We start from the raw sequence: 13,695 nt of genomic DNA, 5'->3' as shown, positions 1-13,695 counted from the left end.
CTCACACACCACACTCTATCTACACACTCATGCCACAAGTGCCTGGGATCAGAGAGGGAGCAGGGTGTGTTAGAGAGCGGGAAGGATGGAGTGGAATTCATCCTGGTGCTCTCCAGTCCTCAACCTCTGTCCTCCCCTCACACTTGGAGTCTCTGCTTTCTCTCTGGCTCCAGAACTCTCAGCTCTATATCTCACCAACACATGCCCTCAGAGAGAGTCAACACTACCTATGGTGCCTTGGTCAAAGAATCCAGAAACTGAAGGCTCAGCTCACACGCCTCCCTGATGAGCATCTTGGCAGGGTCCTTCCCTTAATATTGAAGTAGGATAATGGCCTCCTCCAATCCTGCCTCACAGGCCTCCTGACTGTCCACAGATAAGAAAAGGAGACAAGTCTTAAAATTGGGCGCCACCCATGGGCCAAGGTTGATTATGACCACTGAGTTCAACTCCCAGGTAACAGCTTTGAAACTATCTTCACTTGTGCAGAGAAAGGTCTATCTAGGGCCAGGACAGAGAGAGATGTTGATGGCATAGTGAACACTCTGGCTAGGTCTCTGCATCCCAACTTTAGGTGGGCAAAAAGGTCTAGGTCTTAACAGGGCTTTGCAGGAATGAGCAGGTGCCCATGGCCAACCATCCAGGGCTGTGGCCTTCTATAGCAGGAAGGATGTGTCTCAAGATGTTCCATCCCCGGGGCAACATAGAAACATCCCCACATCCCAGGGCTATAATTCTCCTCTTTTGACCGTCCCACAGCATCAGGTGCCCTCCCTTCTATAAATGTCTAATTTTTGGACTGGAGCTCACTAATGGCCTTAGACCTTGAACCCTAGAGGTATATGTAGCCATCAGGCAGCTGCTGCAGGGGTGACTGGGGAAGATCTCTGATTTTTCGTGTGGCCCCAGCCTGAGGTGATCCCCAAAATTCCTTCTTTGCACCTCATACCTCACCCAGCCTCAAGGCCTGATTTAAGCACCAAATCTTCCAGAAAGCTCTCCTCTATCATTCTGCCACCTTTCCTAGCTAAAGCCCATACACCCAGAGCACCAGGTGTCTGTGACACAGACGTTGACAATCGCACGAGTGCCACAGAGATCCATCTCAGGAGGGCAGAAGACATACCTGTGAAATCATACTCCATATTCATTGACCTTGGCAATGGTTACCTGGGGGCTTGCTTTAGAAATTTACTGCTCTTTATTATTATTTTTGCTTTAGGCAAATTCTCCTTATGCAATTTTCCAAAAACACATCCATATAGTTAAACAAAGACACCCAGCAAAGTGCTTTTGGTCATCATCACAACTACTTCCTGTACCGCCAGCACTGGGCACAGCACATGACACAGATACTCGTAGAATGGAATTAAAAAGGACTGAACCCACCCCAGCACAAGCAGGACAGACAAAGACTTTCACATTCTTTCGCTTTTGAATCACTGACTCTCAAGGCAAGTTATTCATAACATTATGCTAAAGTACGCACTGCTACCAGTCATTGGATGCATACCATGGGCCAGATACAGAGTTGAACACTCTACAAAGCCCCCAAATATGGTTGTACAGGTCAGCCCTGCATAGCATCACAGTCTATGTGAATGGTGCCTCCTGAAGTTGTTCAGGGCACTACCTGCATAGTGGCCCATGACAGCCCTGATGATTTAATCCAGATAACAATCCTGTAAGGAAGGTACTCTCCTCACAGCCATTTCACAGAAGGGGAAAAAGAGCCTTAGAGGTGGAGAAATTTACTCCTGTTATAGAGCCAGGATTGGACCCAGGCCAAACACAAAGCATGAGTTCTCCACTATTGGTGTAAAGAGTGAGCCAAAGGCATAGCGAGTGTCAGAGAAGCATCCTCAGGAACTCTCATTTGAGCCCCAAATCCATGCCATCACACATGCAGGTAACGAGTGGATATCCACAAAGCTGACAGGCTTGCTCAGCTGGCAGTACACCTGGGGCACAGGCGGGTAAAAGTGGGGGTTCTCCTTGGTGCACGTGGTCAAGTAGGTCATCTTGCCCAGATCATCCCTGCTGGCAACACAACCAGTCTTTTCTGGAGATGAGGAGCCACAGGGCTCTCTGGGAAGGCAGGCTCCAGCCCCAACTGCCCCCCTCCACAACCATCACAACCCCAAGACTCAGAGGAACACAAGTGCACCAGGTGGTCGGGCCACAATGGACATGGGTTGGCCACTCAGACCCAGGGTTCTGACTCCACGTTTCTCTATCCCTCACTCATCTTCACTGCTGGGAGGGGAAAGCCCAGGACCCTAGAGGTGTGTGTGCACCCAGCCATCAAAGACAAGGTCACTCCTGTGTCTCTCAGAGCCCCACAGAAGCCCCTCAAAAGATAGATGTTTGGGTCCTGCTTGTATTCTCCTCTGGAGCTGGAATGGAAAGGAACAGAGGCTAATATCCATTGGTTGAATGAAGTAATAAATGCATTAACAATGACAAGCTCAGATATATATATTATATATGTATATAATTTGTGCACTCAGGGGGGGAGGTCCCTCAGCTCGGCCTGTGCCCTCTTGCAGTCTGGGACCCCTCGGGGGATGACCACCTGCTGCTGGCTGAAAGCAGGTATCTGGGGTTTGTTTAGCTTCTATAATTGAAACTTTGTTGGTTTTGGAGCTGTTGCTTTTGGAGCTTAGAGCAGGCCGTGGCAGGCGGGGAACCTTGGTTTCCTCCATCACTGGAGCAAGCAAACCTCCTGCTCGCTTCAGCTGCGTGGCTGCCGGCTGCCATCTTTGTTGGCAGTTAATTTGCATATCTTGCTAATTAGCCAATGGGAAGCATAGCGGAGGTACGGTTAATTACCCTTTTTGTCTTTTATTAGATAGGATATATATATATATATTTCCCCCTTTCCTTTTGTCACTAAGAAGCTCAGACCCAATTGTGAAGTCCAAATATAACTACTATGCAACACCGTATTAAAGAGCCACTAGGTTCCCCTCACACTTCCCCAGTCCTCATTTTTCATTTGTGTTTTACTATTTTATTGAATAAGTATCTTTGAATTGCTTCCAGATAAAATGAAGGAAACATAAAAAAATTTTCAATTCCCTGCCTCCAGGCTGTCTTCATGTTGTTACCCAACTTAAAATGCCCAGTTCTCTTTCCCTTTGTCAGAGTTTTACCCCTCCTAAGAAAGCCAACTTAGGCTCCACTCCTGCTTTCTCTGCCTGCAACATGGGGTCACTCATTCTTTGGTTTCTCTTGCTTTTTAGTTATGTGAGTTAGTCTCTCTAAAAATATCCAAAAACAGCAAATTGGATCCTCTTCCTCCTCTTTCCACATACACCCTTGACAGCACCTAACATGTGGCTGGACACCCTGGAGGATTTCCAACATCCAACCAATAAAAATAACTAAGGGAGATTTCATCCCCCAAATATTAGGCCCTGCAGTTGTGTGTGTCTCTTTTAAATGAATATAAACTTCCTTCTATCAGCTGAGAATTTTTTGCACCCCTGCCCAATGCCTAGCCCAAGAGGGGAGAAGACAGGGAGAGAGGAATGTGGGGGCAGAGGTGTGAGAGGTTTCCAGAGAGCCTGCTGCAGAGAAAGGTCAGCATCAATGGTGTTGTGTTAATGAGTTCAACTGGAACCAGGAGACAGAATAATTCAAAGTTTCTGACTGATGGAGTTTGGAAAACAGCATTTTCTCAAGAAACTTCACCAGAAGAGACCATCACAAGGCAGGTGGGAAGGGGTCAGCTCCCTTGGCTTTCACAACTCTGTTCATCTTCAATTTGCACCTCTTTCTTTCCCAGCATTCCCTATTCTCTCCAGGAACCCAAAGGGGTGGTCATTCTATCATCAGAGTCAACACTCAAGAAATGGGCCTCCTGTTGACAACTTTCTCTACATTACTCACACTGGAAAAGACTCTAGTTGGAGAAGGGGCTCAAGGGAGCATCCTCGCACTGCAGGTAACAAGACAGCTGCTGCTGCCTTCACCTGGTTTCCAGGGATGGCCCTGTGTCATCTGCGATGACACCAGACAGCACAGACACAGCCTGCAGCTGAGCAGGACAGACTGAGCTCCCTCACAGACTCACTCACCACTGGAAGGAGTCCCTGTCCCCGAGGATCTCACAAACCTCCTCCCTACAGTGATGCTGGTGTTGGGTTTAGGGCCATGTAGTAGAGAAACCAGGAGATGCCACTGGTGACAGTGTCACTGTTTTCACTGTCCCCCACTGACTAAACTCTGCCTCCTCTGGGCCTCTCTAGCACTGTTAGTCCCTTACCCATGGTCTGCTTTATCTTATAATTGCTTGCATCTATGACAAAAATATTAATAATATTATAATTGGCCATCATTGAGCATTTAATGTGGTTGCGTATTGCACTAATCCTGCTCTACAAATTTTTTCATTTAATCCTCAGAAAACTCTACAAGATAGACACTGTCATAATTCCCACTTTATAGATGAGGAAAGGAAGCTTGATCACATGGCAAGTTAGCAATGAAACTGGGGTTCACACCCAAGACTCCTGACTCTACTCTGGCTGTGAGTTTCCCATGTGCAGAGGTACATCTCCAGGTCACCAAGGGCCTCACCACAGGGCCTTGGAAATAGTGTGTACTTGATAAAGGGCACGTTGCATGAATTGAGTGCATAAAGGAAATGAAGAAGAAGGAAGACAGGAAAGGAGGGGAGAGAGCACAGCAAGCATTTAGCTAATGTATACACTGGCCAGAGTCAGCCAAGCGCCTAAGGAACCAGCCCAAAGTCTTGCTCAATGAAGGCAGGTAGTTTGGCAAACAGCATTGCAGATTTTTATTTGTTTTTCCCAGACAGTCCTAAGCTAATGCCCAGATTTGCTGCTTATTTCTGCATTCTATGTCTTGACATAGGAAATGGAAGGGAACAGAAATGTATTGAGTAAATCCTATATATCAGGTGTTCTGTGAGAGAATTTATATATTGCCTCATGTAGAATGGCTAATTACTCCCATTTTACAAATGAGAAAACTGAGATGCAGAGATGTGAACTGTCTTGTCCATTTCTTGTAGATTAGTGCTGCTCTAACTCAGGCGGGAGCCCCCACATTCTCTTCTGCACGTTGAAGTCTGTTAGAGTTTCTGTGTTCAGTGGCATACATTATGCACCTCACAGTCCTAGAAAGTGCCAGTCATGTTGAGGTCTGTGATAGTGCTGGCCCTGTTTTTCCTTCCTGCAAATTTCCCTTTCATGGTCCTCACCCACTCAACTAACCCATGTATTTTCCAGGAAACAGCCTTGAAGAAAGAGGCTGAGCATCTGACAATGTACCCCCAGGGATCCTGCCTGACCCAAGCCACTTTCCCAAAGGGCTCTGGGGACTGGGCCTGGCTACTTTGGTCTCCAGCTACCCATCTTTTGCCTTCTCAGGGGCTCTTCTCCTTTCAAGCCCGCTGCAGAGCCCAATGTAATCTCCCCATAGATCTTCTCACTCATTGCTTCTGAATTTACCATCATGAGTTTAACCGGGGTGGGTGGGGGTGTAAGAGTTTCAGTGCCCTTGTGCACACAATGTCAAAAAGTTTATCACTACACAGAGTGATAAACATTGTCTTCATCTCCCCATAGATCTTCTCACTCATTGCCTCTGAACTTACCATGCCTATGAAGCCAGCCCTGGATACAGGAGACACAAATGACCTCTAGAGCATACATAATAGTAAATGTAGTAAAGTAATTAGAAAGTAATAAGATTTTTTAAAAATATGTATTCATTGATTTCAGAGAGGAAGGAAGAGGGAGAGAGAGATAGAAACATCAATGATAAGAGAGAATCATTGATGGGCTGCCTCCTGCACGCCCCCCCACTGGGGATCGAGCCCACAGCCTGGGCATGTGCCCTTGACCGGAATTGAACCTGGGACCATTCAGTTCGCAAGCCGACGCTCTATCCACTGAACCAAACAGACTAGGGCAGTAATAAGATTTTTATTACCTATTAGGTGCTGCAGTAGGATCCAACAGATACAGCTTTTTAAGCTGCTATCCCCAATTCCCAGCCTTCTTCATAGGCATTGTCCACAATTCATTAATTCATTCATGCATTTATGCTAAGATAGGCACCTGTTAGGTGCTGGATTCACAGCCTTGAACAATAAACACAACCTCTGCTACAACTTCCTGTTTTCCTCCCTGTCACTGTCTCCCACTCCTCAAGTGGCTATCACAGACTCTGGAGCCAGGTTTTATTTGGCAGGTTAAGGGTTAAAGGTGATGACTTCATCTGGACCAAGAGCTGGTGCCTCAGATGTTCCATTTTGTACCACACCTGTTTCAGCTCCCTCTTCCCTAGACCTTCCCACCCCTTGCCTACCTCTACCCCCCCAAACACCCCTGCTCCAGCTAGAAGTTATTTGGCAGTGTCTCAGAATCATAGAGTTTATATAATTAATGCTGAGGGCATTGGCAAACAAGTTGTTAAAATATTGAGGAACCAGTTAAATTTACATAGCAGCTTTCATGCAGACGTCCAAAAACACATGGTTCCATCATCTTCTTCCTCAACAGCCTGGAGGTAAGAGAATGGAAATGTTCAGGAAGTAGGCATAGAGCCAGTTCAAGTCTCGCTGCTGCCTCCTGTACACCAGCCAACGCTGGCAATGCCAGGAAACAAAGAAGGATCAAGGGTAAGCTTTTCCTTGGGACAGTTCACAATCTGGTGGAGGGGACAGATAGGTAAGCAAAGAGACACAGTACAATGGATAAATGCTATAATTGGAATAATCCATATGGATTCTCTGGTACTCATTCTTTCTTCTGATTGAGGTAATTAAATCCAAAAAAGTAAAACAGCTTGCCCTAAGCCTCTTCTCTCCAGACTGAAAATTCCAAGGTCTTTTCTCCTTTCCTCCTTGCTACCTGTGAGCCACACCAGATGTGTTGAGCTCCCCAATTCCTTTAGGTGACACAACAGGTGAGTCAAGGAAACCTCTAAATGTATCTAATTGTGTTGCTCTGTTATCTTGAGTAGTTCCCGTATTTTGAAAACTGGGTAGAGAAGTGTGAGCCTTCAGAGGAGGAAAAGAAGCAAGGAGAGAAGTATGAGAGAAACCAGGGGCACCAAGTGTTGTGGAATACAAGCAGACACCAAGACATTTGAAATAAAAGATGAATGTTGAGTGCCCTTGACACAGGTTTGAAAGATGTTCATAGGAATCAGTGTCATGGAAATCAGTCATAAGCAAAGGAAGACCTGTTGAAATGACAGAGAAGCCAAAATAAAGTGGCTTGAGGAATGAATGTGATGGCAACTGACTGAGACTGTGGAGAAAGTGTTAACAACTCTGAAAAGTTTGTCTATGAAAAAGAAGAGACAGGATGGCACCTAATTGGGGATTTGATAGTGAAAGGAAGTTAAGCCTCTCTCACCCCCCACCCCCCGCCCTAATTCTTGAAGAGTGAGAGAGCTTGAACAATAAACACAACCTCTGCTACAACTTCCTGTTTTCAAAATTGGTAGTGCAGTCACTGGCCTTGAAGTAGAAGGAAGAAGGAAAGGTTGGGACAGAGGTAGAGTTTCACATTTTGTGGCATTTCATACCACAACAGAGAATAGCCCAAAATGTAAATCTCATTCACAATCTTCCTTTTATAGACAGTTTTGAATTATATTAACTCAATTTTACAACTTCAAGAACCAGCCTTTCTCTTTTTAATATAAATGTGCCAACTCAAAATAGTTGAATTTAAAAGCACATTGAAGTCATCTGATCAAGAATACACTTTGCTGATGGAGGGTAAATGAGTCAGGAGGCTTTGGCTAGAAATAAATGACAAAGATTAATTCAAGGGTAGTAAAGATTTGCAAAACAGACTCGCAAGTGGACAATACCCAGAGTGTTGTGAAGAAGAAAGAAAAGCTGAGAGTTCTTATAGTAAAAAGTACATTTTGGGGTAGAATCAGTCCTGCATTCTTAGCTTCTGGATTGTTCTCAGATGATACTCTTTCAGATCCAATGTTCTGGATAATGGATCTCAGGTGGTCTGGAGGTACGAACATTCTTTCCTTAATTCTTCAGAGGGTAATCAACCCTAGCTGGTTTGGCTCAGTTGACAGAGCATCGGCCCCCTGACTGAGGGTCTCAGGTCCAATTGTGGTCAAGGGCACATACCTCGGTCAGGCTTGATCCCCGGCCCTGGTCAGGGCGAGTGCGGGAGGTAATCAATCGATGTGTCTTTCTCACATAGATGTTTCTCTCTCTTTGTCTCTCCCCCTTCCTTCCCCTCTCCCTGAAAATCAATGGAAAAAATATTCTCAGGTGAGGATTAACAAACAAACAAACAGATAAAACACACACAGAAAAAAAATACCCAAAGGGTAATCAGAGGGTTATTTATAGGATATATAAAGAGTTATAGGTAGATAGATATAGATATAGATATAGATAGATATAGATATAGATATAGATATAGATATAGATAGATATATAGGTGTAGATATATAGAGAGTTTAAAAGTTTAAGTTCCCAAGCAAGCTAAAGTAAGAGTAGAATCATTTCCTCATGCCTTAACCTACTTGATTTTACTAATTTAATAGCTTGACTATAGAGACTTAATTTTATTTCTTCACTGTTTTCCTCAACTTGTATAATATTAAGTTAAATTCAATACTAAGTTAAACAAATGCCTTCAGTAATCCCTCCCATTTGTTTGAAATGGGTGCAATTCAAAAACTAATAATTTTATCTGAGCATCAGTAAGGAACATAACTATGGGCATAACAGGCTCTGCTAAGCTGAAATAATAATATCATAAAAAATATTGAATCCTTTCATATATATCTCCATCCTCCCAGGTAGGCATTACCATACGCCCATTATAGATAAGCAAATTGAAGCCTAAGGAAGCCAAGTAACTTGACCAGGATCTGTCCTCTGTACCACATGGAGCCTCCAAGGTATCATAAGACCCCTCTCCTGCCAGTTCTTCTCATTACACAGACACACATCGTGAGTCATAAATTTACCAAAATTTTATAATATTAATCTACATTCATTATTGACTAAATATTAACATTTTAAAATATTCTTTATGAATATTTTACATTCTTTATGAAAATCTGCCTAGTTATACATTTTGAAGTGTTCAATATTGCCAAATTCATATAATATATTTCCTAATTAGTCTTCCACATGACCAATATACATATTTCCTTAAATTACTTAAACTCCTGAAGCTTAGAGTAGAGTTACTTACTGCAACTAAAGTGAATTCTAGACCTTACTCAAAATTAGAAAATATACCGATTTCTATATTTTTGGAAAACAGATTCCAAACTTCTCTGTGAATAACAAAAGAGCTTATTTTTCTATATGTAAAATAGCATATAACTTTATTAATAAAATGATATCCATTCTGATATTCCACAGCCCTTTGTAAACAAATATGGAATCTTAAAACTTTAAAGTAAAACCTGACAAAGAATAAAATAGAGGAAATGCTTTGTCTTTAGAAGCACATTTAAATTTTTTTAATTAACTTAGTCTTCTTTGTGATTTGATATTAGCCAAATTATAAATAAGTGTTACTACTTCTATTTTTTTCAGTTGTTGAACTTCCGTGGTTAATAGCACTAGCTCTTTTACCCCATTGTGTTACTTAAATTTAAAAAATTTTTAATATGGCGAAAGACACCCTACTAGAGCAACAAAAATAGGAATTATAAAAATAATATTAGTGAAGAACCTATTTTGCAAAACTTGCATGCATATTGTATTTATTATAATGATCTCATCAGATTTGCAGAAATATTAATTTTTCAATTTCATTTTTATTGATTTCATTCAAAGAATTCATTTTATAGGTAATAGTTCTAATGGGCCCCTTGATTATTTTTTTTGCAACCTTAAATTTGTTTTTTACAATAGATTTTTATCCACTTGAAATAACTGGGTTGGAGGAAGAAATGCAACCCAGCGAGCGTGCCTCAGTGGTTGAGCATCAACCTATGAACCAGGAGGTTAGAGTTCAATTCCAGGTCAGGGCACATGCCGGGGTTGCGGGCTCAATCCCCAATAAGGGTCATGCAGGAGGCAGCTGATCAATGATTCTCTGTCATCACTGATGTTTCTATCTCTCTCTCCCTCTCCCTTTCTCTCCAAAATAAATAAAATACATTTTTTAAAAAGAAATGCAAGTATGTCAGTATCTTCAGTTTAGTTTTTGAAATATTATAATTGCTAAATAATCTCTTTGTCAACTGCATAGCAAAAATGATGTTTACAATCCTTTTGCCTAAACTCTGCTATGCATTGAGAGCATATCAATCTGCATATGCTCAGCCAGTGGGAGAACTGGTCTTTCTGCCCTGTCCCTGCCCTGCTTAAACCTGCCCACGACAAGATATCACTGAGCCAATATATGGGAGCAGGAAAGAAGAAAATGTGGATTAATACCAGCAAAGTTTACCCTGCTTTGTTTCAGACCTACTTACAAATCAAACTTCTGCCCAGCTCCCTGCAATGTGCTGCCTCTGTAAATGGAACATCACTCCTGGACTCATGTGGGATTTAACCAAGTTACAACTTCTCTAAGCCTCCGTTCTCCCAATTGTGAAAAATGGGAATGACATAGCGCCTACCACTGTCAGTTATTGTGAGAAGTACATGAGGGTACAAATGGGTAACACTGGGCACTGTGCTGAAGCAGTGAGTGTACATGTGAATTTCAGTATTGCAGTTATCAGAGAAACAACGGCTCCAGCCAGAGTCCCAGGGAAGTGAAATAAGGGGTATGTCATTCATCCATTCAGTCATAAACAAACATACATTAAACAAATAATATGTATTCTAAACAAATATATTTCTTCAATAAACAAATATGCAGAGCTAGAGACATTGTCATGCAGCTTACTATCTACCACATATTTCCCACCTAGTAAATGTATATAAAGTGAATGATTAACCATGATTCAAATCTTTTCTTAAGTGCCTTAATCTCTACATTTTCTAAAAACTCGGAATGAACCAGCTACAATATCCACCATTGAGAAAATGGTGTGGTGGCCTTTCCCCTAGAATGAAGCTGAAAGCTGAAAATTATTGTATGTGCTACTAAAGAACTAGAAAACGTACTCAAAACCTTTTTAATAGAAACAAGGATGTTCAAATTTGCAGAAATGAGTTAGGTAATAAGAATAAGTAAAACACTTTAATTACTTTTTGTTTCAGAGAAATTGACTGACATTGGAGACAAATGGATATTTAGACTCCTGAAATTTTTGAAAAATCCCATATCTGGCCCAGCTGGTGTGGCTCGGTGGTTGAGCATCATCCTATGAACCAGAAGGTCACATGGTTTGATTCCTGGTCAGGGCATGTGCCTGGGTTATCGGCTCAGTCCCTAGTAGGGGGCATGCAGGAAGCAGCCAATCAATGATTCTCTCCCATCATTTGATGTTTCTATTTCTCCCTCTCCCTTCCTCTTTGAAATCAATAAAAAACATATACATTTTTTTAAAAATCCACATCTGGGTGGATCCAGTAAAGATGGCAAGTAAGTTAAATGATACTCACATCCTCCCACATCCACATCAAAATTATCACTAAACTACCTGACAATTATCATTTAGAACCACCTGACATCTAGTTGAACAGAAGTCCTATAACTAAGCATATACAGAAGAAGCCACATTGAGACTGTTAGGAGGGGCAGAGGTACAGAATGGGCAGGTTCCACACCCACCTGTGATGGCTAAAAATTGGAAGGATATCCCGGTTGCAGAGGTCCCCACTCAGGGGCAAGGGGTTCCAGCCCCATATCAGGCCCCAGCCCAGGATTCCAGAAGCTTCCATAACTTTTAACTATGAACACTGGTTAGGATTGTGACTGAGTGAGCCAGAGGGCCACTGGAGTCCCAGGCATTCCTTTTAAAAGGCCTACACACCTACTTACTGGGACTCACTCGCTCTGAGCTCCAAGCTGGTGCTGCAGTTTGAATGCCTCCAGGGACACATGGGGAAGAACTGAACTCTCTGACTTCAAGGAGGCCATTGTTCTTTTCCCTCCGCCTTTCTCCAACAGTCGGCAGACAGGTGCCATATAAAAACTCTCCATCAACTAGGCTAACACTGTTCACTCTGCCTTGGTGATTCTATGAGACCACCTAACTTGCAAGCCCACCAGCACCCTTTCCATATAAACAGCTGGTCTTGGCTCATTCTGTGGACCTTCCTGAAATCTCCCAAAGGTTCACAAACCCTAAACAAGCAGCATCTTGCCTCATAATACCCTGTACCTGTTGTTAAGTGTCCCCGGTACTCACAATAGTGCCAGCTGTCCTTGGTTTGAAGCTTAGCCTCTCTTGGGCAACTCCAAACCAAGCACAAGTAGCAGCCATCTTCAGATCACTCTGTAGCTCATGCTAGGTAGCCCAAGGCAGGGCACACGCCATGGCTGACTTGGCCTGCACCTTCCGGGAGCCCCCAGAGCCAGTGTACCTAGTGGAAAGCTTCAGACCACACCTGAGCACCACCAAGCACCTTCATTGAGCAACACACTCAAGGGGTGGACTCATTGGGCACCAGAGTCCTGCTGAAATAAGTGCAGCTCTGTGGGGTTGTCCCTGCACAGAAGATCTTCCACTGTGGTCATGACCAGTGCTCTTGGCTGATCGGTCTGGGTACAAATCCCTTCCATTGATGTCCAACAGTAATCAAGGCTCAACTACAACAGGAGGGTGCACAGCACCCACACGAAAGGCGCACCTGGAGTGCCAGCTTGGTTATCCAGGGAACTGGTACCTGGTCCCTATAGGACACCTACTACATAAGGCCACTCTACCAAAACCAGTAGATGTAATAGCTCTACCTAATATATCAAACACACACATATACCACCCCACCCCCCCACACAGAAAGACAGCCAAAATAAGGACACAAAGAAACATGTCCCAAATGAAAGAACAGAACAAAACTTCAGAAAAATAACTAAATAGAATGGAGTCTAGAAATATACCAGATGCAGAATTTAAAATAATCCTTATAATGATGCTCCATGAACATAGGAGAAAAGAAGATGAACTCCCTGAGGACTTCAACAAAGAGCTAGGAAGCACATAAACAAAGATAGAAAACATTAAAAAGAACCAGTCAGGTTGCCGTAACCGGTTTGGCTCAGTGTATAGAGCATCAGCCTGCGGACTGAAAGGTCCCAGGTTCGATTCCGGTCAAGGGCATGTACCTTGGTTGCGGGCACGTCCCCAGTGGGGGGTGTGCAGGAGGCAGCTGATTGATGTTTCTCTCTCATCGATGTTTCTAACTCTCTATCTCTCTCCCTTCCTCTCTGTAAAAAAATCAATAAAATATATTAAAAAAAAAAGAACCAGTCAGGAATAAAGAATACACTAACTGAAATGAAGAATACATTACAGGGAATCAATAGTAAAATAAACAAAGCAGAGGCTCAAATCAGTGATTTTGAAGACAAGACAGCTGAAAACACACAATCCAAACAGCAAAAAGAAAAAGAATCCAAAAAAATGAGGATAGTTAAATGAGTCTCTGGGACAACCTCAAGCATAGCAACATTGGCATCATTGGGGTGCCAGAAAGAGAAGAGAGAGAGCAAGGCACTGGATACCTATTTGATTTTTGTTGTTGTTAATCCTCATCCGAGGATATTTTTTACATTGATTTTTAGAGTGGAAGGGAAGCAGAGAGAGAGGGAG

The 13,695-nt window shown here is 43.0% G+C and overlaps 2 long non-coding RNA genes across 2 annotated transcripts; one reads left to right on the top strand and one right to left on the bottom strand.

Annotated features, from left to right (window-relative positions):
- Positions 1-1,217: 1,217 nt before the first annotated feature.
- Positions 1,218-5,771, bottom strand: LOC106725426. The gene is made up of 2 exons (XR_001361307.1): positions 4,083-5,771; positions 1,218-2,037 (listed from the first exon to the last, which is right to left on the bottom strand). It is a non-coding gene; the product is annotated as an uncharacterized LOC106725426 (long non-coding RNA).
- LOC102261859 lies at positions 2,859-10,786 on the top strand. The gene is made up of 3 exons (XR_313355.2): positions 2,859-3,949; positions 6,537-6,655; positions 10,452-10,786. It is a non-coding gene; the product is annotated as an uncharacterized LOC102261859 (long non-coding RNA).
- The last annotated feature ends 2,909 nt before the right edge of the window (positions 10,787-13,695 follow it).

The sequence above is a fragment of the Myotis brandtii genome, unplaced genomic scaffold (assembly GCF_000412655.1).
Source record: "Myotis brandtii unplaced genomic scaffold, ASM41265v1 scaffold1631, whole genome shotgun sequence".
Taxonomy (NCBI): domain Eukaryota; kingdom Metazoa; phylum Chordata; class Mammalia; order Chiroptera; family Vespertilionidae; genus Myotis; species Myotis brandtii.
The sequence above is the reverse complement of the archived record's forward strand: the minus strand, read 5'-3'. Positions and strand labels throughout refer to the sequence as shown.